General features: G+C 37.0%; 1 non-coding gene across 1 annotated transcript; it reads left to right on the top strand.

Annotated features, from left to right (window-relative positions):
* Positions 1-12023: 12023 nt before the first annotated feature.
* Positions 12024-12130, top strand: LOC138835700 (U6 spliceosomal RNA). The gene has a single exon (XR_011374703.1). It is a non-coding gene; the product is annotated as a U6 spliceosomal RNA (small nuclear RNA).
* Positions 12131-12979: the final 849 nt, after the last annotated feature.

The following is a 12979-nucleotide window of genomic DNA, read 5'->3' as shown; positions in this document are numbered from 1 at the left end:
ATTTAAAAGTGTTTAAAACATTTTGAAGCAGAAAACAAAAGGAACTCAGACTTCTTTTAAAAAATCACCAAAACCATGTCATGAAACTATGAAATAACCTAAGTAATTTTATTCCATAGAATTAGGAAAGGGTAATCTTGGTTTAACTATCTCATAGCTGGAGAATGTTTCCTGATTTCTCTGAAACCGGGAAATGGTTATAGTAATATTCCTTTTAGCAGGGCACTGGTATCTCATGACTGTAATCCTATCTACTCAGGAGGCTGAGATCTGAGGATTATGGTTCGAAGTTAGTCTAAGCAGGAAATTCCATGAAAGTTTTATCTCCCATAAACTACTCAGAAAAAGCCAGAAGTGGTGCCATGGTTTAAGTGGTAAGGTGTTGGGTCTTCGTCTGTCCCAGGAAAGACAGATGTGTCTGAGGACTCACCTGTTCCCCAGCCTCCCTCAGCCCGGGAGACAATCAGACACAGCGGGGAGCCAAATGCAGCAGGTAGAAAACTCGTTTATTAACAGAGAGCAGCCCTTTTTAAAGCCAAAAAGGGCGGGTGGTATGGCAAGGGAGGAAGAGGAACCAATCACTATCAAGGTCACACCCTACCATGCACCTGAGCCTTCACGGGCTGGTTAGGCACTGATCAGAAGGTCAATTGCCCACTCTACTCTCTCTCAGCGCCATCTTTGCTGCCCATGTGCTCTACAGTAAATTGGGCTCTGCCCACTCAACTCCCTCTCAGCACCATCTTTGCTGCCCATGTGCTCTGCAGTAAGGTGCTAGCCTTGAGCACAAAGAGGCTCAGGGACAGCACCTGACCCCTGAGTTCATGCCCCAAAACTGGCAAAAATACTGGATCAGTATTTCCTTGTTACATGTGTGTATGATTTCAATCCTTTCATAAAGTAATTTGAATCTCTTTACATGAGTAATTTTTAATTAATATGAATTGATAACATTTATGCATAATTAATTATATTGAAAAAAGCATAGGGGTCTGAAAAAAGCATAGATTATATGTTAAAAGAAGATGAAGATGACTTAACTTACTTAGAAATCCACATAATTTATAATTCTGAAATCTGGTAAACAAACCAGCCTCCATTTCATCTTATTTTTTCTTTCTACCAGAATCTTATTTTTTTGTTCAGTTACCTATCCCTTCCTATCCTGAAAAGGAAAACAAATCCTCACAGTCCCACCTGAGGGTCTTAAATCACGTACAGTAGGAACATTCTTCTGTCTCTTCCAGGTGGAGGGCCAGGCACACTCAACTCAAACAAAAACACTTGGCATTCTATGCTTGACATGAAAGGTTGGTGATATCTCTGGTTTCCACTGGCTGGGAACAAGGTACATAAGCAATATTTGTTCCAATGGGTAGAAAATTTCCTTTTGCATTTAGAAAGTAAGAGCTAGATTCAGAAGAAGACCAACATGTTAAGACAGCAGAGCAAAGGGTCAGGAAGAACTAATGTTTCTCAAGAAATTATTGAGTCACTTACAGTTGAAATCTCAGTTGTTAGTTATATGAGATAGCAAGCCACCATTTTATAATCAAGCTGTTCTGTTACTTATAATTGAAACCATGCCAATGATTAAATTATAGTTCTCACATATTCTATGATTAATAAGTGTATGTGGAATGTGGAATCATTCAATATATTCACTTATTCTATTAACTCTGTTTATTAAAATCCAAAGCACTTAGATCCCTGGTTGTGATCCATCCAACAGTAGTTTCTTTTTTTTTTTTATTGTGAAAATACTGTACAGAGGGGTTACAATTACATGGGCAAGATAATGAGTACATTTCTTATCAAGCATTGTAGCCTCCTCCTTTGTTTCCCCTTCCCATCTTTCTCCCCCCCCACCCCTCACCCAATCCCCGCTCCACCAAAGTTGTAAAGTTCATTTTTGACATAAAAGAAAATGTAGTATATATACACAATGGAATTCTATGCCTCCATTAGAAAGAATGACATTGCCCCATTTGATAGGAAATGGAACGACTTGGAAAAAATTATATTAAGTGAAGTAAGCCAGGCCCAAAGAAATATAGATCCCATGGTTTCCCTTATTTGCAATAACTAGTATATGTCTGAGTCAAGCAGAAAAGGTCAGATAAGTTGATATTAGGGAAATGAACTCTAAGAAATGTATTCAAATGTTTTTTTTCTATCATGCGATTGTTTCTAATACATTTATAAGATTATTTTTTATTGCTTTGTATGTCCCTCCCCCACGGTATAACCCCTGCTTTCACTGTATTTGATGTTGGTATAATTTGTGGAGGGGAAGGGAGAAAACATCAGTTAAATAGGGATACAGGTGGACCCATTACAACAATGAGATGTACAGTAGTTTCTTCATGGTGGGATAAAATCAGTGTTTAATCAGAGCCTAACCAGGCTAAAATTAAATTTCTCTTTTCAACCTCAGCCAGTGAAGGAAGCTTTCCCACCACCCAAAGCAATACTTTAGAACCAGAGTTGATATCTTCCTATTGGCAAAAATATCTATTTCTATTAATTGTTCTTTCTTTTCTTTACACAGAAGTTCAAAAGTGTTTCATAAAAATAGAACACAGTTCTACTCTTCATATATACTTGTTCAATTGGTCTATATCAATTGTACAAATGTGCTTTATTGTGGTATTGCCACACAATTTCACCAACTTTACCCTCTATTACTCTTTGCCACCCCCTCTTTCTCAGCACTTTTTGATGGATTTTAATACTGTTTTCACATATGTAGATGAAGTACTTTGATTGTTTACCTCCTTTACCCTCTTTCCTTGTCTCTTTTCTCTCTTCCCCCTCCAGGTAATTCCCATGTTTGATGTCTCCCCACCCACCCATTTTACACTTGTGTCATTTTGTTTGTAGGTTTAGATTCTACATGTGAGAGAAAACAAAGAATTTGTCATAATTTCATTCCTCTTGATGGTAAAATAATACTCAGTGATGTACAAACTTTTCCCATGCCTTTTACTAGTATCAATGATTTTTACAAGGGGATTTCACTCTGGTATGACCACGTATGCATACAATGTACTTTGATCGAACTCACCCCTTCCTCGTTCTCCCTACTCTCTCCCCAAACCAATCTCAACAACCTTCATTGTTCCGTTTTCTCACAGGTACAGAAGGTAATATGTATGCTCCCTCTTCAGCACTCTCCATTCACCCTGTAAATACATTTTCTTTGTATATAGTTTAAGATCTATTTTGATCTTGTATAAGGCCACTTTGAAATAATTAGTTTATAGCATCAAAGTCATTATACAAAGAGAAATTTTCTTTAAGAGCACAGAAGAGATCCAGAGCAGATTTTAGGAAGTTTTTTTTCTTGTTTGCATTTGTGTGAGACATTACAAAAGGTACTTCGTTTAGATTCCTTAAAAAATTCAGGAAAATGGTCCCATGGCAAATAAATGTCTCAAGGAAATTGCAGTGTAGATTGGCCTGGATCCCTATTCCCCACTTCTCATTATGTGGCCTCCATCTCAATACACTAGTGCTAATTAAATGTGAATCCATGGAGTAACCCTGCCTACCGAACAGTATTTCTAGGATGTAGACCAGAAATGACATTTCAAACAAGACCATGGAAGATTTTAATGTGTACCAGTAAATTGTAGACCTTGAGAATTACAAATAGTCCCATTGAGTCAGATTCTCTATTCAATAAATGGTGTGTGTGTGTGTGTGTGTGTGTGTGTTATTGAAACAAGATTCATAGTCTAAACAAGGATCCAATACTCAGAGACCAAAGCAAAAATTTAGTATATTTAATGACAGCTTTGGGTACTTGGAAAAACTCGGTCAAAAAAGAAATATGGAAGAGAGGAGAGAAGAGACAGTGACAGAGACAAAGGCAAAGACTCATACATCTGATCCTTTTTTTCTATAAATATTCCTCAATTCCCCCATAATCTTTGATGCTAATGGCGGGAATCCAGATTACCTAATCTTTATGATATCTTTTATATGCAACCACATTTACTATATTGTAACAATGTTGCTGGATTAGTCTCTCAGGAAGGCAGCAACCTCAGAAATAGAAAAAACACAGAACATTCTATCCTTAGAGCTGAATATTTGCTTCTTTCAAATGGCTAGTGTGCACTCCGGCTTTCAAAGATCATTAAAAAAACTTAGCACAGTTCCTACCATGATAAAAAAAATTCCACTCATAGAAAATAATTATTAACTCTGAAACTCTTCAACTGATGAAGCACTACATAAGCACTCTATACAATATTTGAGAAACAGATGTTGGTCTCAGATTGGTCAGGATTGTCTGTGTACAATTCTGAAGGGCCCCACTTCTCAGTAGTATTTCCTCTTTGATTTCTTACCCAGATGCGGAAGGATTCATTCTTTTCCCAGTCGGGGAGCCCAGCCCTCAGGCTCAAGACCAGGCGAATGACTTTGTGGGTTTCTCAAAAGTAAGTATCTTTTTCCTTTTCATCAAAAGGCATTTGTAAACCATAAGGATTATTCCTGCCTAGTCCACCATTGAAACCAGTTCACCACTGTTCATCTCTCTATGTATTTTCACCTTTTTCTCACAGTTGCTTCCTTACCTGACAACAACTTTTGACTCCTGTTGTTGGGAACCTCCCCATACAATTCTGTACTTCAGCCTCTGTACTATACATAAGGCACCAGCCAAGAGAGTGCTAGAGTTGTCAAAAATCTAGCCCAGACTCCCCTCAGCCAGCTTCCAGTCAGTAAAGATGCAGGCATCCTTCTGTTGTTCAGAAGGGCTTGCTCAGTAGGAGACTTCTTTAGTAATGGGTCTACTTGAGGAAACCATATTTCCTCATTTGTATGAAGCACAATGTGATGGTTGAGGCCTTGCCAACAAGCATCCATGAAAGAGGTCACTGAGAGGCAAATGTTTTGTGAGTTCTACAGTTTTTAATGCAGTTGCAAATCTGAGATCTAAATTGCTCCTTCTTTATTGCCCAGTCCAAGGTTTGTGGTACAATTTCTCCTATACTTACTAGACTTCATGTAAAGGACTATGAAATCAGACGATCCAGCTTTGGGTAGCCATAAACCCCTGGGATTTTTCACAATTCCTACAAAGATGGTGAGCTTCGTGGGCCTTCGGATAAAATCAAAGAGGAAAGAATCCATATAAAAACAGCTATGTATTACATAAGACTCACCTGGGAAGCTTCTGGGAAATGCTCATTCCTTATTCTGTCCTAGATACCCTGATTTGGATCTGAGGCAGGGCCAACTTCATCTTGAGAATTCTATGTAGGGTTGGGCTTAGGGGAGGCCATCTGGTTGGAAGAGGAAGCTGGGAGGCTTGCCATGAGGCTATGTTTGCAAAGCAAGCATACTCTTTCTTAACTTAGTGTATATGTGACAGATCAATATCAATATTAAAGTTTCCTAAAGTTTTACTCACACTTTATATAAGAGTGATGAAGTTGGCTATGTTGAAAGAAATCTTCTTATTTGGGAACAGAAGGAATGGATGGGGATTGGGTGGCTTCTGCCCTTGGCACTACCACTGAATTCAACCCAGGCATCTGCCTTTTAGCCAGCACCATAGAAAAGCAAAGTTTTGTTCATTCAATCAACAAGATATTGATTGAGTTGCCAGACAATGTTTTCAGTAGGTTCTTGAGACATAGCAATAATGATAATTGACGTTAACAAAAGTAACAGGCAAAGATCCTCCCACAGGAATTATATTCTAACAACAGTCAACAAATAGGAAAAACAATAAGTAAGAAATTTATATAGCAGGTTAAAAATTGTTAATAATTGAGAAACATGATCTTTGGAAACAACACATTCCCTAATGAGTTGCCTCTCTGATATGTATTTGTCTATAGATAGATAGATAGATAGATAGATAGAAATATGTCTATCTATATATTGTTATTAGGGCATTTCTCTAGGAGATCAACTTATTAAAACTAGATACAAACTAGATGTAACTCTCTAGACTTAAAAAAGAGAAATACCAAGCTTGTTTGGGTTTAAAGGGGGGAAATGTGGTGTGTGTGTGTGTGTGTGTGTGTGTGTGTGTGTGTGTGTGTGTGTGTGTGTCTGTGTGTCTGTGTGTCTGTGTGTCTGTGTGTCTGTGTGTGTGTGTGTGTGTGTAAGCTTAAGTTTAAATACCTTATGGACAATCACCAAAATTTGCACTTTAAAATATGTCTTTAGAATCTAAATGCTATGAAGTATTTTTTGTGCTATACAATTGCTGTTTTCCCAAGAAAGTAAGCAAAGCTTTTGAAGTCTATGATAAAGTGGTTGCAAATTAAATCAATTCCATGGCTGAGCATTTATACAATCCACAAATACACATATATAAATAACATAATCATACAAGATGACTCAATACTTCTCTTTTCCCTATATGAGAAGAAGTACTATTCATTTCAAAAGCTAAGGAGAGATGAAATGACTTTATACTAATTCCCTTAATTTAATCACCCAAATGTCAGGACAATGTCATTTAAAACCCTTTAATGATTTTTAAACAAATGGTCCCTGTAGTGGGAAAATAGTTGGACTAACATTGCTAACATTAATTTAATTTCTTTGGAATTGAAATATTAAATGAACCCATTCTATCCCATTTACTTTCAAATAGAGTTAGAAAATACCTGAGGACCTCTCAGAAAAACCTAATAGGATCCTTCCTTCTGTTCCTCAGTCCAGGAGAGCTCAAACTCGATTTGAATCTAGTCAGTTCTATCTGATCCATAGAAAAGAGTCTATTATCACTGTGTATGTTTCTCTACAAACTTCCTTTGTGAAGATTCCAGCCCCAATTTATCAACATCAGAAACTTACATAGCACGGTTACATATTCTCTCTATATATTTTTTCCAGTGTTAATGTGAGTCATCATAGCATATCTCCTTAACCATATGTGCTAGAGTGAAGGACAGACAGTTATTTTAATATTCCTGGCCTAGAATCCTTCCCACAACAAACACATTTGATGCTCATACATGGTCCCTTTCTTGCCGACACTCATGCCTGTCAAAATGGCATGGTGCCTACTCAACATATGGACCGCTAGCTTTTCTCACTGGGGCACAGTTGCCAAAGAAAGATGGGTTAAGCTGGGCACCCTGCATAGCAAAACAGGTGACAGCTCTCCCATCCTCTGTCATGTGGCTGCAAATCCTCTAGCCACATGCCTGTCCCTACCCTTTTCACAGGAAAAGGAAAAAGGGGCGAGATCTTTAACAGTACCCCTCGGCATTCAGACAGTTTCTACTAAGTGCCTTTGCTCTCACTACCTTTATTCATGGAGAGGAAATCTTCCCTCTGCCAAAACTATAGTGAAATTTAAAATCATTTGGAAGCATGTAATTATAAGTAAAGTTGATAGCCAGCAAATGCATTTAGTATATGCATGTAACACCCATACATGCACACACACACACATACACACACAGGAATTTTGTCTTGTTTCTACACTAGATTCTCATTGTTCACCTGTAATTGACAAGGACTGGACAGACACCATAGCACAAAGTGTTTAAGTTAAAACTTAGTGATTGTTTATGTCTTGTAAAACAGAGCTCTCTCCTTACGTTAATTCCATGAATCATTTCCTCCTGAACCAGGTTACATCCTGTCTGGCTTGCAATTTTTATTTTAAAATTTCCAAATCCATTTTCTTACTTGTTCAAATAAGTTTGTTTTGGCACTAACAAAAAAGTATCATGTTTCCCCAAACAAGGAATTTTCTTTTGGTCTTCATCATTCTGCAGGAAACCCAAGTCAGGTTTTGGTCAGAGTCTGACACTGTAGAAGTTCAGACACTGTAGAAGTTAGATTTTGTTTGTTTGTTTTGGATTTTTTTTGTCATCTTTACCAAATGAATCTATCCAAATGAAAACAAAACAGCGAATTTTACTTGTGTGAAATTTTGGAACAATGCTGTAAATGGACCATAACCATACCTCTACAATGTATGAGCTGTCAGTTTGCCCATTTTAGAAGTGGTGTAGAAATCTCTTTTTTTAAATTAATAAGACTTTTGAGAAAATACTGTACAGAAGGGTTACAATTACATGAGCAAGATAATGAGTACATTTCTTATCAAGCATTGTTGCCTCCTCCTTTGTTTCCCCTTACCATCCCTGCTCTCCCATCTACCCTCTCACCCCCCCATCTCCCACCCCCGCCAAAGTTGTAAAGTTCATTTTTTGACATAATTGTACATCTTATTGTTGCAATAGGACCACTTGTATCCCTATTTAAACAATTTGTTTTTTTCCTTCCCTTCCCCAAATTATACCAACATCAAATACAGTGAAAATAGGGGTTATACCGTGGGGGAGGGACATATAAAACAACAAAGAAATATTTTTGTCTGAGACAAGCAGAAAAGGTCAGATAAGTTGATATTAGGTGAAATGAACCCCAAATAAGTATTCAATTTTTTTTCTTTCTTAGGATTGTTTCTACCATATTTATAAGATGATTTCTTTGTTGATTTGTATATCCCTCCCCCACGGTATAACCCCTGCTTTCATTTTATTTGATGTTGGTATAATTTGTGGAGGGGAAGGGAAAAAACAAATTGTTTAAATAGGGATACAGGTGGATCCATTGTAACAATGAAATGTACAAGTCGTTATGTTAAAAATCGAACTTTACAACTTTGGCCAGGAGAGGGGGGGTGGGGGATTGGGGAATCAGAGGGTTAGGAGATGGGAAAGGGAAACAAAGGAGGAGGCTACAATGCTTGATAAGAAATGTACTCATTACCTTGCCCATATAATTGTAACCCCTCTGTACAGTATTTTCACAATAAACAAAGAAATATCTTATAAATATGTTAGAAACAATAGCAAGAAAGAAAAACAATTTGAGTCCTTATCTTGGGATTCATTTTGCCTAACATCAACTTGTCTGACCGTTTCTGCTTGTCTCAGACATATACTAGTTATTGCAAATAAGGGAAACTATGGGACCTATGTTTCTTTGGGCTTGGCTTATTTCACTTAATATAATTTTTTCCAAGTCTTTCCACTTCCTAACAAATGGGGCAATGTCATTCTTTCTGATGGAGGCATAGAATTCCATTGTGTATATACTCTACCTGGGGCTTCCCTATGACCCAGCAATCCCACTTTGGGGCATTTACCCGAATGATCACAAACAAGACCACACTAAAGCTACCAGCACAACTATGTTTATTGCATTGTTTACCATAGCTAAGATATGAAACCAACCCAGATGCCCCTCAGTAGATGAATGGATCAAGAAAATGTGGTATATATACATAATGGTGTAGAAATCTTATCAGTGATCTCTGCTTGGAAAGAATTTGGCACTGTTTTAAATAAAACACTGATGAAAACCTTACCACATGCTATTCTATAAGCCCTATGCAGATCAGTTCATTTTCAAAGTCACTAGGGAATCCTGTCAATACTCAGAATTTACAAATGAGGGAAAGGAAGCACTCATGAGTTAGCTGACTTATCTAAGGTCACACCTCATGTGGTGATAACAATATTCGAACCCAGACACTTAAACACTAGAGTTATGCTTCTGGGGTAAGCCTTATACACATTCTCAGTCAATTCTTTCTTGTTGTTCATGATATTACAGTTTGAACTCAGGGGCTTGTGTTTGCTAAGCAGGTTCTCGATCACTTGAGCTACTCTTTCATCCCTTTTTCCTTTTGTTACTATGTTTGTTTTTAGGAAGCTCTTACATTTATGACTAGATTGTCTTAAACAGCTATCTTAAGCCTAATTAGCTGGTATGGCCAACACGTAACACTAGCCACTATACTAAGTCCAACCAATTCTTTAGTCTTGTACCTTGATAATACCATAAGGACCCCATGCTTCCTTAAAACTTCCTGGAATTACTCTTCTAATCAGAGACCTATAGCTCTTCTTTCCAAAAGAATAAAAGTCAGACTGGCATGCAGCCTTCAAGACTTCCAAATATGTTCTGGATTCTTTCAAATCCCCTCACATGATTCTTAAAATTTGCTCAGTAAGCTCTACCCTTGAGCATCTATGTACATTTATTCATGCATTTTATTTTGTTCCTCTTCTGGGAGGACCTTGGTGTGTCTCTCTACTCACTCAGAACTTATCTAACCAGCTTATCTAAGGTTATTCTCTCCCCCCTTTTTTTTTGCAATTCTCCATATATAAAATATCTATAGTCCTTGCCAGTGCTCAGCAATACTATCATTACCATCTCATTCACAATGTTATTGTGTGTGTGTGTGTGTGTGTGTGTGTGTGTGTGTGTGTGTGGTCCACTCAACTAGAATAAGCATTCATGGAGGAGGTGGATCATGCTTTATATTGTCTATGTCATTGTTCCTAACTCATTTATTGTGGGATCAATATTTTGATTAGTCTCCAATAATTTCCATTATTGCCCATCATTGTATCCTTATATTTTTCACTCTTTATGAATGCTTCTTGAGAGTTTGAATTGCATAAGTCCCCAATTACAGAGTTGGATGTGATAACTTTACAAAAGGTTACCTTCTAGCCAGTACCAAATTTGCATCATTCTGAAAGGTCAGTATCAATGTGAAAAAAAAAGAATCTCATTTCAGTAATAGACTTCTGAGAGATGATTTCATTCTAAGCATTCTGTTCCACAAAAGAGCAATGTTTTAATTTCTTAATAGTTTATTTGGTTACATAAGCCAAGAAATGAAAGGCCATTAAACTTATTTCACCTTTAAAACCATCGTATCTGTCATTTACATAAATAAATACATTACTGAAATTGTGGTCTATACTATCCCATGTAGATAAGAATTGAATATTCAATTTTTAATGGCCAGTTGTTACTTAGAATCTATGTAAAGTTTATTTGGTGTGTACCTGAGAAAGTGTTATTGATACTCTTAGATGGCTTGTCTACACTTCTACCAAAGTTCAGAAAATGGACTGATGACTGATTTCTCAGTTATTTCACCTCTGATTTGGAGAACTTCAATTTTTTGCCTTCTACCCTTCTCTGGCTAAAGGCAACCACTTTGGTCTCATTCCCTCTCATGCAATTTGGAAGGTCTCCAAGTATAAAATGGTACAACATATGTAGCCCAAAAGCAGGGCAGGCATAAGAAACACCATAAGGATACATGAAAGCAAACGTCAAGCTGTAGAACGCTGGGAAACAATCACAGGCAATGCACCAACTTGGCAAGAAACAATTGGAGAATGAGGTGGCTCTTCCTGAGCAAAAGCATCTTCTGGCAGAGAGGCAAAGAAGACCACAAAGACAGAAATATTGTACTCAGCGCTTAATGCTGTTAGCCAGAAGTGATCTACATAAGTGCTCACATAAGCAATGCTTCCTTTTCATCTGTATTCACCCTCCTGAGAATACTGTCCCAGCAATACTGCTCCTTGGGCTACAACTACATTATCTATACATGCTAAACAAAATCTATCCTTCCTTGCCAATCCTTCTCCCTGACAATTTTATATTTACTCTTTAAGAAAGCATTTTAAAGTTTTGCCCTCAACAAAGCCTTCCCTAACAATCTCAGGAAGAATTAACCAGTCTCCTTTCTGTATCTATCAGTATTTTGTGGCATTTAATTATGACATTATATTTATTTACTTGTAGGTTTATCTTTTAGTGTATACTGTAAGTTCTTCACAGCAAAGATTATGCCATTTTTATTCATTGTTATATCCTGACTGTTAGTTTGACCTCCATCTTTCATTTAATAAATATTTTATCAGATACCTTCCATGTACATTGTTCTAAACACATAAGAAACTGCAACAAACAGACACATATTCTTCCAGTGCAGAACATAAACATGAAAAATAAGAAAGATACTGTTGATGTTGTACTAAGGGAGATGATAAAGAGAAAAATAAAGCAAAACAAGAGATAAAGAATCTTAGAGGAAGGTTATAATCTTAAATAGTGATGTTAGACTGGCATCATAGAGAATGTTAAAATTCTGAGTAGATATAGAAAGGGGGCATATAAATATCAGAAAAAAAAGAATACAAAGAAAAGCATAAGTGCTCATTTCGGCAGTACATATACTAAAATTAGAACAATACAGAGAACATTAGCATGGCCCCTGTGCAAGGATGACACGCAAATTCATGAAGCATTCGATATTTTTAAAAGTACAGCTGTGGCTCAAGTGGTAGAGTACCCCTTGAGCAAAATGCTGAAGGAAAGTGCCCAGGCCCTGTGTTCAAGCTCTATTACCAGTACAGCAACAAAACAAAACAAAAAAAGAAACAAAAACCAGAAAGCAACATTAATAGAAGTTAAGTTTTGCTAAAGGGAAATTCATTGTAGAGATATAAACAAGGTAATGTCACTTAATTAACTAGTGATACAAGAATGGGTGCTTTTTTAATTCCTTGGTTATTTATCATACTTTGAATATTTTTACCTTTTAATGTATGACCAAAAAGGGACTTAAAAATAACTATAAAAATACACAATAAAAAAGAAAAGCATAAATACAAAGTTCTAGGAGCAAGAAAGTATTTGAGAGCACTATCTGTCTACAAATAGTTCTCAACACATGACTAATAATATATAATGATTTAGACCCGGGATTCCGGGTCTAAATGTCGGGATTCCGACATTTTTTTTCTGATTATTGAAGGTCATGTGATTCCAAAACATTCAATGTTTATCAACTCTGTATAATCCAAATTGTGAATTGTGCTGGTAAATGTTATAATTTCTGCCAGGGCAACACTTTTTGTTCATAAACAGAGGAATGCTTTTAGCTTACATCTGAACCAGAAGGGAAGCTGTAGTTTATCTTCTCAAGCAGATCTCCCTCTGGATGTGTTGCTAACATTGTTTCAAAAGTTTTTTCTTGGCTGATGAGCATTTTCCTCCTTCCTGATTCATAAAGGACTGCCCTTCCTCTCTCCAATTGCACACCCTCTTGGATCCTCATTTTCATGTCTTATTCTCACCTAATCCCACCAATCGATGGACCACCGGT

Source organism: Dipodomys merriami, unplaced genomic scaffold (assembly GCF_024711535.1).
Source record: "Dipodomys merriami isolate MVZ:Mamm:240054 unplaced genomic scaffold, mDipMer1.0.p SCAF_1, whole genome shotgun sequence".
Classification (NCBI taxonomy): domain Eukaryota; kingdom Metazoa; phylum Chordata; class Mammalia; order Rodentia; family Heteromyidae; genus Dipodomys; species Dipodomys merriami.
This window is presented reverse-complemented; position numbering and strand designations above follow the sequence as displayed.